This window comes from Hemitrygon akajei, chromosome 24 (genome assembly GCF_048418815.1).
Source record: "Hemitrygon akajei chromosome 24, sHemAka1.3, whole genome shotgun sequence".
Taxonomy (NCBI): domain Eukaryota; kingdom Metazoa; phylum Chordata; class Chondrichthyes; order Myliobatiformes; family Dasyatidae; genus Hemitrygon; species Hemitrygon akajei.
The window spans coordinates 55,452,525-55,469,347 of NC_133147.1; positions in this window are offsets into that span (position 1 = coordinate 55,452,525).

A 16,823-nucleotide genomic window follows, 5' to 3' on the forward strand; every position below is an offset into this window, starting at 1 on the left:
ACTTGTAAAGAAGAGATGGTTTGCCGCTGAGCTGGTTGGGACTAATATCCCATCTGAACGTGTTGCTAGTGCTGCACGGGGCTGGGGGCAGTGTGTTGGTGAGAATGATCCTGGAGATTGCAGTGAATGGGAACTACGTGCCAGAACGATTAGTGGAAAGGTTGTGGAGATAGATGTTGTTAGTACCTCAGACAAAGTCAGGAATCAAAATGTGGAGCATGGTGCACATATGACCTGAGATACATAAACAGTATATCCTTGAAATAAGTGTCGTATGAAAGACAGATGTGCTCAGGGCATGGGAAAACAGCTGGATGTTTGATACTGTAGCTATTAGTGAAACCTGGCTGCAGGACTGGAAACTCTACATTCCGAGCTTAGTTTGTTTCTCCTGAACAATCCGAGATTCTGGAGAATGAGGGGGTATCTTGCCTGAACAGATCAGATATGACAAAGTTATTTCCCATGGCAGAGGATTATAGGACAAGAGGGCACGACTTCAGGATTGAAGAACTGAGATGCAGAGAAATTACTTTATTCGGAGGGTGGTAAATCAGTGGAATTCTTTGCCATGAGCAGCTATATAGGCCCAGTCATTGGTTGTATTTAAGGCCGTGATTGAAAAGTTCTTGAATAGCCGAGGCATAAAAGGGTATAGGGTGTAAGCAGGGGAGTGGGGTGGACTGGAAGAATTCGATCAGCCCATTATGAAATGGCGGAGCAGAATCGATAGGCCGAATGGCCAACCTCTGCTCCTACTTCTTACGGTCTTATGGTCTAACACAGCTGTAGCACCACGTCTATGAGCTTAGTCCCCTGCTCGACTCACTTTACATTTATGACTATATTGTCGTGCACAGCTTCAATGTCACATTCAAGTTTACTGATGAGACCACTGTCTTGGAGCGAATGAAAAGTGGTGACGAATTAGCATACAGGAGAGAGATTGAAAGTAAGGCTGAGGCGTGCCATAACAACAAACTATTACAGAAGGAGGAAAGCAGAGATCAATGAACCAGACCTCCGACAATCAAATGTGGAAAGAGACAGCAGTGTTTCATTGCCCAGTGTTATTCCTTCGGAGGAGACCAACTGTTCTGGGCCTAACACGCAACTTTAAAATCGAAGAAAACACTGCAGCACCTCTACTTTTTAAATTCTCGACTACTGGGCATTAGATCTACAACTTTGACTAGTTCCTGTACATGTGCAGTGGAGCATTTATTGACCGACTGCTGACTGTATCCGAGCCCAACGAAATCTCGGACTACCTTGAACGGAGCATCCTAGAAAAAGGATTGGATATGCCTAGTCTATCACGGGTAAAGCCCACAACACCACGAAACATTGCTGCACCAAACATTGTCGCAGGAAATCAGCACCAGTGATCAGGCACGCCACTCTCCAGCACTTACGTTCTTCTCGCTGCTTATTCAGGAAGAATGTATAGGATCCTCAGGATTCACAGCACTATCTTCAGGAACAGTTACTACACTTCAATCATCAGTCTCTTGAACCAAAGGGAACATTTCTCTCAACGTTACTTGCCCCGCCCTTGAAATATTCCCACAGGCTATCAACTCGCTTTCAATGGCTCTTCATTTTATGTTCTTGAGATGCATACTTTGTATTATTCATATTATTATTCCGTTTGTATTTGGAATTCGTTGTCTTTTGCACACTGATTCAGCATCCACATTGCTATGGTCTTTCATTGATTCTATTATGGTTAATATTCTACTGTGGATTCGGTGAGTGTGCTCGCAAGAATGTGTACCACAGGGTTGGATATGGTGACATATATTTACTTCAATAATGAACTTACTTTGAACATCGATCTTTTAATTGTGCCCATCATGTCTGAATGTCTTCAAAATAAAAATGTGATTCACGAGGGGAAACTGGAAGGTTGAAGGAAGAGGTATACTTGGCTGTAGTACATAAGCGTCATACCAAGCTGAGGGTGAATGTAAATTTTGTTTGCTGTACCATAGGCTAGACCTCTCAGTCAAAATATTATTTTTTCTAATCGCGAGCATACATCACCTGGCTGAAGTGGAGATCAATTGAACAACTCACCCACGACCGTTATCTTTATTCTGTCGCTTGCTCCTGACGATATGCTTCTACCGGACGCCGTGCACGTATAAACACAATAGTAATCCCTCGGAGCAACTCCTCCGTTGGTGATGGTGAACATTGCGCTGTTTCGCTGTGACCACTTTCCCTTTACTAGTTGTCGGCCATTGTACAGGCGAAAGGTGCCACTGGAATATACCCGATCAGTGGTCCCACAAGTAAATATAACCGACTCATCTGACGCATAAACCTTATCAGATCGGTCACATGTTATTCGAGGTGTTTGTGGCCGATCTGCAAGGAAAGAAAATGAATTGGTTCAGACTGTGCACAAGCATACGTAATCAATGTTCTCACTGGCTCCCGTACAAAACTTGCAGTGTGCAACTACATATTTCTCATGCATAATTACCATTATATAACTCGCAACCTCTGAAGGTGTATTTGCAGAAATAGAATTTCCTGCAGGCAATAAGTGTCGTGTGACTGTATGCTTGAATGAAAGATCCACAAGAAACTTTTGCTAAGTTAAATGATTGCACCTCCAGAGTTATTACCTTGTTACGACGCTGAAGCAGAGATCTAACCACAGACCACGTACTGTGCGCGCGATGATATTTACAGAGTAGCAAATCCGAGGGCAGGGATGAGTGCAACAAAGTCAGCAACATAGTCCAGGCGGAGACTAAAAATTCCTGAGAAATCCAGAATCGGGAAACGGATAATGTCGATATTCAGACGGACAGAGTTTAGATATCCATGCTGTTAATTCTCAGGAAAACTCACTGGCACAACCTGCCAGCAAACAGGTGAAAGCACAGGACTGAAATACACTCAGCAATAAACAGAGAGACAGATTATCGGTGGAGCACAATGAGACCTAGGTAGCAGGAATACAAGTAATAAAGAGAAACAGATGAGAGATGGAATATTCTGTAATACAGGGGCTGGAATAGAGCTGGAGGGGGACAGAAGCACATGGCAAGACAAAACCACAGGCTGACAGCTATTAGGAAACATAAAAAAGTGTTCAGATGGAGCTACTGACAGACCTGCACGATTGCTGCTTGTGCCATGTTTTAGTGAAGGAAGAAATAAGTAGATTATACAGTTTAACACGAGCCTAGGATTTGGTACAGGAGGGAGAGCATGAGATGTTTGGATCATTGGGCTCCTTACCACCGAAGGTGAGACCTGTAAAGAAGAGATGGTTTGCAGCTGAGCTGGTTGGGACTAATATCCCATCTGAACGTGTTGCTAGTGCTGCACGGGGCTGGGGGCAATGTGTTGGTGAGAATGATCCTGGAGATTGCGGTGAATGGGAACTACGTGCCAGAACGATTAGTGGAAAGGTTGTGGAGATAGATGTTGTTAGTACCTCAGACAAAGTCAGGAATCAATATGTTGAGCATGGTGCACATATGACCTGAGATACATAAACAGTATATCCTAGAAATAAGTGTCGTATGAAAGACAGATGTGCTCAGGGCATGGGAAAACAGCTGGTTGTTTGATACTGTAGCTATTAGTGAAACTTGGCTGCAGGACTGGAAACTCTACATTCCGAGCTTTGTTTGTTTCTCCTGAACAATCCGAGATTCTGGAGAATGAGGGGGTATCTTGCCTGAACAGATCAGATATGACAAAGTTATTTCCCATGGCAGAGGATTATAGGACAAGAGGGCACGACTTCAGGATTGAAGAACTGAGATGCAGAGAAATTACTTTATTCAGAGGGTGGTAAATCAGTGGAATTCGTTGCCATGAGCAGCTATGTAGGCCCAGTCATTGATTGTATTTAAGGCCGTGATTGAAAAGTTCTTGAATAGCCGAGGCATAAAAGGGTATAGGGTGTAAGCTGGGGAGTGGGGTGGACTGGAAGAATTCGATCAGCCCATTATGAAATGGCGGAGCAGACTCGATAGGCCGAATGGCCAACCTCTGCTCCTACTTCTTACTGTCTTATGGTCTAACACAGCTGTAGCACCAGTCTATGAGCTTAGTCCCCTGCTCGACTCACTTTACATTTATGTCTATATTGTCGTGCACAGCTTCAATGTCACATTCAAGTTTACTGATGAGACCACTGTCTTGGAGCGAATGAAAAGTGGTGACGAGTTAGCACACAGGAGAGAGATTGCAAGTAAGGCTGAGGCGTGCCATAACAACAAACTATTACAGAAGGAGGAAAGCTGACATCTATGAACCAGACCTCAGACAATCAAAGGTGGAAAGGGACAGCAGTGTTTCATTGCCCAGTGTTATTCCTTCGGAGGAGATCAACTGTTCTGGGCCGAACACGCAACTTTAATGTCGAAGAAAACACTGCAGCACCTCTACGTTTTGAATTCTCGAGTACTGGGCATTAGATATACAACTTTGACGAGTTTCTGTACATGTGCAGTGGAGCATTTATTGACCGACTGCTGACTGTATCCCAGCCCAACGAAATCTCGGACTACCTTGAACGGAACATCCTAGAAAAAGAATTGGATATGCCTAGTCTATCACGGGTAAAGCCCTCAACACCACGAAACATTGCTGCACGTAAAATTGTCGCAGGAAATCAGCACCAGTAATCAGGCACGCCACTCACCAGCATTTACGTTCTTCTCGCTGCTTATTCAGGAAGAATGTACAGGATCCTGAGGATTCACACCACTATCTTCAGGAACAGTTACTACCCTTCAATCATCAGTCTCTTGAACCAAAGGGAACATTTTCCCTCAACGTCACTTGCCCCGCCCTTGAAATATTCCCACAGGCTATCAACTCGCTTTCAATGACTCTACTTTTTATGTTCTTGAGATGCATACTTTATATTATTCGTATTATTACTCCGTTTGTATTTGGAATTCGTTGTCTTTTGCACACTGATTCAGCATCCACATTGGTATGGCCTTTCATTGATTCTATTATGGTTAATATTCTACTGTGGATTCGGTGAGTGTGCTCGCAAGAATGTGTACCACAGGGTTGGATATGGTGACATATATTTACTTCAATAATGAACTTACTTTGAACATCGATCTTTTAATTGTGCCCATCATGTCTGAATGTCTTCAAAATAAAAATGTGATTCACGAGGGGAACTGGAAGGTTGAAGGAAGAGGTATACTTGGCTGTAGTACATAAGCGTCATACCAAGCTGAGGGTGAATGTAAATTTTGTTTGCTGTACCATAGGCTAGACCTCTCAGTCAAAATATTATTTTTCTAATCGCGAGCATACATCACCTGGCTGAAGTGGAGAACAAATTGAACAACTCACCCACGACCGTTATCTTTATTCTGTCGCTTGCTCCTGACGATATGCTTCTACCGGACGCCGTGCACGTGTAAACGCAATAGTAATCCCTCGGAGCAACTCCTCCGTTGGTGATGGTGAACATTGCGCTGTTTCGCTGTGACCACTTTCCCTTTACTAGTTGTCGGCCATTGTACAGGCGAAAGGTGCCACTGGAATATACCCGATCAGTGGTACCACAAGTAAATATAACCGACTCATCTGACGCATAAACCTTATCAGATCGGTCACATGATATTCGAGGTGTTTGTGGCCGATCTGCAAGGAAAGAAAATGAATTGGTTCAGACTGTGCACAAGCATACGTAATCAATGTTCTCACTGGCTCCCGTACAAAACTTGCTGTGTGCAACTACATATTTCTCATGCATAATTACCATTATATAACTCGCAACCTCTGAAGGTGTATTTGCAGAAATAGAATTTCCTGCAGGCAATAAGTGTCGTGTGAATGAAAGATCCACAATAAACTTTTGCTAAGTTAAATGATTGCACCTCCAGAGTTATTACCTTGTTACGACGCTGAAGCAGAGATCTAACCACAGACCACGTACTGTGCGCGCGATGATATTTACAGAGTAGCAAATCCGAGGGCAGGGATGAGTGCAACAAGGTCAGCGACAAAGTCCAGGCGGAGACTAAAAATTCCTGAGAAATCCAGAATTGGGAAATGGACAGAATCGATATTCAGACGGACAGAGTTCAGATATCAATGCTGGAAATTCTCAGGAAAACTCACTGGCACAACCTGCCAACAAACAGGTGAAAACAAAGGACTGAAATACACTCAGCAATAAACAGAGAGACAGATTATAGGTGGAGCACAATGAGACCTAGGTAGCAGGAATACAAGTAATAAAGAGAAACAGATGAGAGATGGAATACTCTGTAATACAGGGGCTGGAATAGAGCAGGAGTGGGACAGAAGCACATGGCAAGACAAAACCACAGGCTGACAGCTATTAGGAAACAAAAAAAAAAGAGTTCAGATGGAGTTACTGACAGACCTGCACGATTGTTGCTCGTGCCATGTTTTAGTCAAGGCAGAAATAAGTAGATTATACAGTTTAACACGAGCCTAGGATTTGGTACAGGAGGGAGAGCATGAGATGTTTGGATCATTGGGCTCCTTACCACCGAAGGTGAGACCTGTAAAGAAGAGATGGTTTGCAGCTGAGCTGGTTGGGACTAATATCCCATCTGAACGTGTTGCTAGTGCTGCACGGGGCTGGGGGCAGTGTGTTGGTGAGAATGATCCTGGAGATTGCGGTGAATGGGAACTACGTGCCAGAACGATTAGTGGAAAGGTTGTGGAGATAGATGTTGTTAGTACCTCAGACAAAGTCAGGAATCAAAATGTTGAGCATGGTGCACATATGACCTGAGATACATAAACAGTATATCCTTGAAATAAGTGTCGTATGAAAGACAGATGTGCTCAGGGCATGGGAAAACAGCTGGATGTTTGATACTGTAGCTATTAGTGAAACCTGGCTGCAGGACTGGAAACTCTACATTCCGAGCTTTGTTTGTTTCTCCTGAACAATCCGAGATTCTGGAGAATGAGCGGGTATCTTGCCTGAACAGATCAGATATGACAAAGTTATTTCCCATGGCAGAGGATTATAGGACAAGAGGGCACGACTTCAGGATTGAAGAACTGAGATGCAGAGAAATTACTTTATTCAGAGGGTGGTAAATCAGTGGAATTCGTTGCCATGAGCAGCTATGTAGGCCCAGTCATTGGTTGTATTTAAGGCCGTGATTGAAAAGTTCTTGAATAGCCGAGGCATAAAGGGTATAGGGTGTAAGCAGGGGAGTGGGGTGGACTGGAAGAATTCGATCAGCCCATTATGAAATGGCGGAGCAGACTCGAAAGGCCGAATGGCCAACCTCTGCTCCTACTTCTTACTGTCTTATGGTCTAACACAGCTGTAGCACCAGTCTATGAGCTTAGTCCCCTGCTCGACTCACTTTACATTTATGACTATATTGTCGTGCACAGCTTCAATGTCACATTCAAGTTTACTGATGAGACCACTGTCTTGGAGCGAATGAAAAGTGGTGACGAGTTAGCACACAGGAGAGAGATTGAAAGTAAGGCTGAGGCGTGCCATAACAACAAACTATTACAGAAGGAGGAAAGCTGACATCTATGAACCAGGCCTCAGACAATCGAAGGTGGAAAGGGACAGCAGTGTTTCATTGCCCAGTGTTATTCTTTCGGAGGAGACCAACTGTTCTGGGCCGAACACGCAACTTTAATGTCGAAGAAAGCACTGCAGCACCTCTACGTTTTGAATTCTCGAGTACTGGGCATTAGATCCAGAACTTTGACGAGTTTCTGTACATGTGCAGTGGAGCATTTATTGACCGACTGCTGACTGTATCCCAGCCCAACGAAATCTCGGACTACCTTGAACGGAACATCCTAGAAAAAGGATTGGATATGCCTAGTCTATCACGGGTAAAGCCCTCAACACCACGAAACATTGCGGCACGAAAAATTGTCGCAGGAAATCAGCACCAGTAATCAGGCACGCCACTCACCAGCATTTACGTTCTTCTCGCTGCTTATTCAGGAAGAATGTACAGGATCCTCAGGATTCACACCACTATCTTCAGGAACAGTTACTACCCTTCAATCATCAGTCTCTTGAACCAAAGGGAACATTTTCCCTCAACGTCACTTGCCCCGCCCTTGAAATATTCCCACAGGCTATCAACTCGCTTTCAATGACTCTTCATTTTATGTTCTTGAGATGCATACTTTGTATTATTCGTATTATTACTCCGTTTGTATTTGGAATTCGTTGTCTTTTGCACACTGATTCAGCATCCACATTGGTATGGCCTTTCATTGATTCTATTATGGTTAATATTCTACTGTGGATTCGGTGAGTGTGCTCGCAAGAATGTGTACCACAGGGTTGGATATGGTGACATATATTTACTTCAATAATGAACTTACTTTGAACATCGATCTTTTAATTCCGCCAATCATGTCTGAATGTCTTCAAAATAAAAATGTGATTCACGAGGGGAAACGGGAAGATTGAAGGAAGAGGTATACTTGGCAGTAGTACACAAGCGTCATACCAAGCTGAGGGTGACTGTAAATTTTGTTTGCTGTACCATAGGCTAGACCTCTCAGTCAAATTACTATTGTTCTATTTGCGAGCATATATCACCTGGTTGAACTGGAGATCAAATTATACTACTCACCCACGACCGTTATCTTTATTTTGTCGCTTGCTCCTGACGATATGCTTCTACCGGACGCCGTGCACGTGTAAACGCAATAGTAATCCCTCGGAGCAACTCCTCCGTTGGTGATGGTGAACATTGCGCTGTTTCGCTGTGACCACTTTCCCTTTACTAGTTGTCGGCCATTGTACAGGCGAAAGGTGCCACTGGAATATACCCGATCAGTGGTACCACAAGTAAATATAACCGACTCATCTGACGCATAAACCTTATCAGATCGGTCACATGATATTCGAGGTGTTTGTGGCCGATCTGCAAGGAAAGAAAATGAATTGGTTCAGACTGTGCACAAGCATACGTAATCAATGTTCTCACTGGCTCCCGTACAAAACTTGCTGTGTGCAACTACATATTTCTCATGCATAATTACCATTATATAACTCGCAACCTCTGAAGGTGTATTTGCAGAAATAGAATTTCCTGCAGGCAATAAGTGTCGTGTGAATGAAAGATCCACAATAAACTTTTGCTAAGTTAAATGATTGCACCTCCAGAGTTATTACCTTGTTACGACGCTGAAGCAGAGATCTAACCACAGACCACGTACTGTGCGCGCGATGATATTTACAGAGTAGCAAATCCGAGGGCAGGGATGAGTGCAACAAGGTCAGCGACAAAGTCCAGGCGGAGACTAAAAATTCCTGAGAAATCCAGAATCGGGAAATGGACAGAATCGATATTCAGACGGACAGAGTTCAGATATCAATGCTGGAAATTCTCAGGAAAACTCACTGGCACAACCTGCCAACAAACAGGTGAAAACAAAGGACTGAAATACACTCAGCAATAAACAGAGAGACAGATTATAGGTGGAGCACAATGAGACCTAGGTAGCAGGAATACAAGTAATAAAGAGAAACAGATGAGAGATGGAATACTCTGTAATACAGGGGCTGGAATAGAGCAGGAGTGGGACAGAAGCACATGGCAAGACAAAACCACAGGCTGACAGCTATTAGGAAACAAAAAAAAGAGTTCAGATGGAGTTACTGACAGACCTGCACGATTGTTGCTCGTGCCATGTTTTAGTCAAGGCAGAAATAAGTAGATTATACAGTTTAACACGAGCCTAGGATTTGGTACAGGAGGGAGAGCATGAGATGTTTGGATCATTGGGCTCCTTACCACCGAAGGTGAGACCTGTAAAGAAGAGATGGTTTGCAGCTGAGCTGGTTGGGACTAATATCCCATCTGAACGTGTTGCTAGTGCTGCACGGGGCTGGGGGCAGTGTGTTGGTGAGAATGATCCTGGAGATTGCGGTGAATGGGAACTACGTGCCAGAACGATTAGTGGAAAGGTTGTGGAGATAGATGTTGTTAGTACCTCAGACAAAGTCAGGAATCAAAATGTTGAGCATGGTGCACATATGACCTGAGATACATAAACAGTATATCCTTGAAATAAGTGTCGTATGAAAGACAGATGTGCTCAGGGCATGGGAAAACAGCTGGATGTTTGATACTGTAGCTATTAGTGAAACCTGGCTGCAGGACTGGAAACTCTACATTCCGAGCTTTGTTTGTTTCTCCTGAACAATCCGAGATTCTGGAGAATGAGCGGGTATCTTGCCTGAACAGATCAGATATGACAAAGTTATTTCCCATGGCAGAGGATTATAGGACAAGAGGGCACGACTTCAGGATTGAAGAACTGAGATGCAGAGAAATTACTTTATTCGGAGGGTGGTAAATCAGTGGAATTCTTTGCCATGAGCAGCTATATAGGCCCAGTCATTGGTTGTATTTAAGGCCGTGATTGAAAAGTTCTTGAATAGCCGAGGCATAAAAGGGTATAGGGTGTAAGCAGGGGAGTGGGGTGGACTGGAAGAATTCGATCAGCCCATTATGAAATGGCGGAGCAGAATCGATAGGCCGAATGGCCAACCTCTGCTCCTACTTCTTACGGTCTTATGGTCTAACACAGCTGTAGCACCACGTCTATGAGCTTAGTCCCCTGCTCGACTCACTTTACATTTATGACTATATTGTCGTGCACAGCTTCAATGTCACATTCAAGTTTACTGATGAGACCACTGTCTTGGAGCGAATGAAAAGTGGTGACGAATTAGCATACAGGAGAGAGATTGAAAGTAAGGCTGAGGCGTGCCATAACAACAAACTATTACAGAAGGAGGAAAGCAGAGATCAATGAACCAGACCTCCGACAATCAAATGTGGAAAGAGACAGCAGTGTTTCATTGCCCAGTGTTATTCCTTCGGAGGAGACCAACTGTTCTGGGCCTAACACGCAACTTTAAAATCGAAGAAAACACTGCAGCACCTCTACTTTTTAAATTCTCGAGTACTGGGCATTAGATCTACAACTTTGACTAGTTCCTGTACATGTGCAGTGGAGCATTTATTGACCGACTGCTGACTGTATCCGAGCCCAACGAAATCTCGGACTACCTTGAACGGAGCATCCTAGAAAAAGGATTGGATATGCCTAGTCTATCACGGGTAAAGCCCACAACACCACGAAACATTGCTGCACCAAACATTGTCGCAGGAAATCAGCACCAGTGATCAGGCACGCCACTCTCCAGCACTTACGTTCTTCTCGCTGCTTATTCAGGAAGAATGTATAGGATCCTCAGGATTCACAGCACTATCTTCAGGAACAGTTACTACACTTCAATCATCAGTCTCTTGAACCAAAGGGAACATTTCTCTCAACGTTACTTGCCCCGCCCTTGAAATATTCCCACAGGCTATCAACTCGCTTTCAATGGCTCTTCATTTTATGTTCTTGAGATGCATACTTTGTATTATTCATATTATTATTCCGTTTGTATTTGGAATTCGTTGTCTTTTGCACACTGATTCAGCATCCACATTGCTATGGTCTTTCATTGATTCTATTATGGTTAATATTCTACTGTGGATTCGGTGAGTGTGCTCGCAAGAATGTGTACCACAGGGTTGGATATGGTGACATATATTTACTTCAATAATGAACTTACTTTGAACATCGATCTTTTAATTGTGCCCATCATGTCTGAATGTCTTCAAAATAAAAATGTGATTCACGAGGGGAAACTGGAAGGTTGAAGGAAGAGGTATACTTGGCTGTAGTACATAAGCGTCATACCAAGCTGAGGGTGAATGTAAATTTTGTTTGCTGTACCATAGGCTAGACCTCTCAGTCAAAATATTATTTTTTCTAATCGCGAGCATACATCACCTGGCTGAAGTGGAGATCAATTGAACAACTCACCCACGACCGTTATCTTTATTCTGTCGCTTGCTCCTGACGATATGCTTCTACCGGACGCCGTGCACGTATAAACACAATAGTAATCCCTCGGAGCAACTCCTCCGTTGGTGATGATGAACATTGCGCTGTTTCGCTGTGACCACTTTCCCTTTACTAGTTGTCGGCCATTGTACAGGCGAAAGGTGCCACTGGAATATACCCGATCAGTGGTCCCACAAGTAAATATAACCGACTCATCTGACGCATAAACCTTATCAGATCGGTCACATGTTATTCGAGGTGTTTGTGGCCCATCTGCAAGGAAAGAAAATGAATTGGTTCAGACTGTGCACAAGCATACGTAATCAATGTTCTCACTGGCTCCCGTACAAAACATGCAGTGTGCAACTACATATTTCTCATGCATAATTACCATTATATAACTCGCAACCTCTGAAGGTGTATTTGCAGAAATAGAATTTCCTGCAGGCAATAAGTGTCGTGTGACTGTATGCTTGAATGAAAGATCCACAAGAAACTTTTGCTAAGTTAAATGATTGCACCTCCAGAGTTATTACCTTGTTACGACGCTGAAGCAGAGATCTAACCACAGACCACGTACTGTGCGCGCGATGATATTTACAGAGTAGCAAATCCGAGGGCAGGGATGAGTGCAACAAAGTCAGCAACATAGTCCAGGCGGAGACTAAAAATTCCTGAGAAATCCAGAATCGGGAAACGGATAATGTCGATATTCAGACGGACAGAGTTTAGATATCCATGCTGTTAATTCTCAGGAAAACTCACTGGCACAACCTGCCAGCAAACAGGTGAAAGCACAGGACTGAAATACACTCAGCAATAAACAGAGAGACAGATTATCGGTGGAGCACAATGAGACCTAGGTAGCAGGAATACAAGTAATAAAGAGAAACAGATGAGAGATGGAATATTCTGTAATACAGGGGCTGGAATAGAGCTGGAGGGGGACAGAAGCACATGGCAAGACAAAACCACAGGCTGACAGCTATTAGGAAACATAAAAAAGTGTTCAGATGGAGCTACTGACAGACCTGCACGATTGCTGCTTGTGCCATGTTTTAGTGAAGGAAGAAATAAGTAGATTATACAGTTTAACACGAGCCTAGGATTTGGTACAGGAGGGAGAGCATGAGATGTTTGGATCATTGGGCTCCTTACCACCGAAGGTGAGACCTGTAAAGAAGAGATGGTTTGCAGCTGAGCTGGTTGGGACTAATATCCCATCTGAACGTGTTGCTAGTGCTGCACGGGGCTGGGGGCAATGTGTTGGTGAGAATGATCCTGGAGATTGCGGTGAATGGGAACTACGTGCCAGAACGATTAGTGGAAAGGTTGTGGAGATAGATGTTGTTAGTACCTCAGACAAAGTCAGGAATCAATATGTTGAGCATGGTGCACATATGACCTGAGATACATAAACAGTATATCCTAGAAATAAGTGTCGTATGAAAGACAGATGTGCTCAGGGCATGGGAAAACAGCTGGTTGTTTGATACTGTAGCTATTAGTGAAACTTGGCTGCAGGACTGGAAACTCTACATTCCGAGCTTTGTTTGTTTCTCCTGAACAATCCGAGATTCTGGAGAATGAGGGGGTATCTTGCCTGAACAGATCAGATATGACAAAGTTATTTCCCATGGCAGAGGATTATAGGACAAGAGGGCACGACTTCAGGATTGAAGAACTGAGATGCAGAGAAATTACTTTATTCAGAGGGTGGTAAATCAGTGGAATTCGTTGCCATGAGCAGCTATGTAGGCCCAGTCATTGATTGTATTTAAGGCCGTGATTGAAAAGTTCTTGAATAGCCGAGGCATAAAAGGGTATAGGGTGTAAGCTGGGGAGTGGGGTGGACTGGAAGAATTCGATCAGCCCATTATGAAATGGCGGAGCAGACTCGATAGGCCGAATGGCCAACCTCTGCTCCTACTTCTTACTGTCTTATGGTCTAACACAGCTGTAGCACCAGTCTATGAGCTTAGTCCCCTGCTCGACTCACTTTACATTTATGTCTATATTGTCGTGCACAGCTTCAATGTCACATTCAAGTTTACTGATGAGACCACTGTCTTGGAGCGAATGAAAAGTGGTGACGAGTTAGCACACAGGAGAGAGATTGCAAGTAAGGCTGAGGCGTGCCATAACAACAAACTATTACAGAAGGAGGAAAGCTGACATCTATGAACCAGACCTCAGACAATCAAAGGTGGAAAGGGACAGCAGTGTTTCATTGCCCAGTGTTATTCCTTCGGAGGAGATCAACTGTTCTGGGCCGAACACGCAACTTTAATGTCGAAGAAAACACTGCAGCACCTCTACGTTTTGAATTCTCGAGTACTGGGCATTAGATATACAACTTTGACGAGTTTCTGTACATGTGCAGTGGAGCATTTATTGACCGACTGCTGACTGTATCCCAGCCCAACGAAATCTCGGACTACCTTGAACGGAACATCCTAGAAAAAGAATTGGATATGCCTAGTCTATCACGGGTAAAGCCCTCAACACCACGAAACATTGCTGCACGAAAAATTGTCGCAGGAAATCAGCACCAGTAATCAGGCACGCCACTCACCAGCATTTACGTTCTTCTCGCTGCTTATTCAGGAAGAATGTACAGGATCCTGAGGATTCACACCACTATCTTCAGGAACAGTTACTACCCTTCAATCATCAGTCTCTTGAACCAAAGGGAACATTTTCCCTCAACGTCACTTGCCCCGCCCTTGAAATATTCCCACAGGCTATCAACTCGCTTTCAATGACTCTACTTTTTATGTTCTTGAGATGCATACTTTATATTATTCGTATTATTACTCCGTTTGTATTTGGAATTCGTTGTCTTTTGCACACTGATTCAGCATCCACATTGGTATGGCCTTTCATTGATTCTATTATGGTTAATATTCTACTGTGGATTCGGTGAGTGTGCTCGCAAGAATGTGTACCACAGGGTTGGATATGGTGACATATATTTACTTCAATAATGAACTTACTTTGAACATCGATCTTTTAATTGTGCCCATCATGTCTGAATGTCTTCAAAATAAAAATGTGATTCACGAGGGGAACTGGAAGGTTGAAGGAAGAGGTATACTTGGCTGTAGTACATAAGCGTCATACCAAGCTGAGGGTGAATGTAAATTTTGTTTGCTGTACCATAGGCTAGACCTCTCAGTCAAAATATTATTTTTCTAATCGCGAGCATACATCACCTGGCTGAAGTGGAGAACAAATTGAACAACTCACCCACGACCGTTATCTTTATTCTGTCGCTTGCTCCTGACGATATGCTTCTACCGGACGCCGTGCACGTGTAAACGCAATAGTAATCCCTCGGAGCAACTCCTCCGTTGGTGATGGTGAACATTGCGCTGTTTCGCTGTGACCACTTTCCCTTTACTAGTTGTCGGCCATTGTACAGGCGAAAGGTGCCACTGGAATATACCCGATCAGTGGTACCACAAGTAAGTATAACCGACTCATCTGACGCATAAACCTTATCAGATCGGTCACATGATATTCGAGGTGTTTGTGGCCGATCTGCAAGGAAAGAAAATGAATTGGTTCAGACTGTGCACAAGCATACGTAATCAATGTTCTCACTGGCTCCCGTACAAAACTTGCTGTGTGCAACTACATATTTCTCATGCATAATTACCATTATATAACTCGCAACCTCTGAAGGTGTATTTGCAGAAATAGAATTTCCTGCAGGCAATAAGTGTCGTGTGAATGAAAGATCCACAATAAACTTTTGCTAAGTTAAATGATTGCACCTCCAGAGATATTACCTTGTTACGACGCTGAAGCAGAGATCTAACCACAGACCACGTACTGTGCGCGCGATGATATTTACAGAGTAGCAAATCCGAGGGCAGGGATGAGTGCAACAAGGTCAGCGACAAAGTCCAGGCGGAGACTAAAAATTCCTGAGAAATCCAGAATCGGGAAATGGACAGAATCGATATTCAGACGGACAGAGTTCAGATATCAATGCTGGAAATTCTCAGGAAAACTCACTGGCACAACCTGCCAACAAACAGGTGAAAACAAAGGACTGAAATACACTCAGCAATAAACAGAGAGACAGATTATAGGTGGAGCACAATGAGACCTAGGTAGCAGGAATACAAGTAATAAAGAGAAACAGATGAGAGATGGAATACTCTGTAATACAGGGGCTGGAATAGAGCAGGAGTGGGACAGAAGCACATGGCAAGACAAAACCACAGGCTGACAGCTATTAGGAAACAAAAAAAAAAGAGTTCAGATGGAGTTACTGACAGACCTGCACGATTGTTGCTCGTGCCATGTTTTAGTCAAGGCAGAAATAAGTAGATTATACAGTTTAACACGAGCCTAGGATTTGGTACAGGAGGGAGAGCATGAGATGTTTGGATCATTGGGCTCCTTACCACCGAAGGTGAGACCTGTAAAGAAGAGATGGTTTGCAGCTGAGCTGGTTGGGACTAATATCCCATCTGAACGTGTTGCTAGTGCTGCACGGGGCTGGGGGCAGTGTGTTGGTGAGAATGATCCTGGAGATTGCGGTGAATGGGAACTACGTGCCAGAACGATTAGTGGAAAGGTTGTGGAGATAGATGTTGTTAGTACCTCAGACAAAGTCAGGAATCAAAATGTTGAGCATGGTGCACATATGACCTGAGATACATAAACAGTATATCCTTGAAATAAGTGTCGTATGAAAGACAGATGTGCTCAGGGCATGGGAAAACAGCTGGATGTTTGATACTGTAGCTATTAGTGAAACCTGGCTGCAGGACTGGAAACTCTACATTCCGAGCTTTGTTTGTTTCTCCTGAACAATCCGAGATTCTGGAGAATGAGCGGGTATCTTGCCTGAACAGATCAGATATGACAAAGTTATTTCCCATGGCAGAGGATTATAGGACAAGAGGGCACGACTTCAG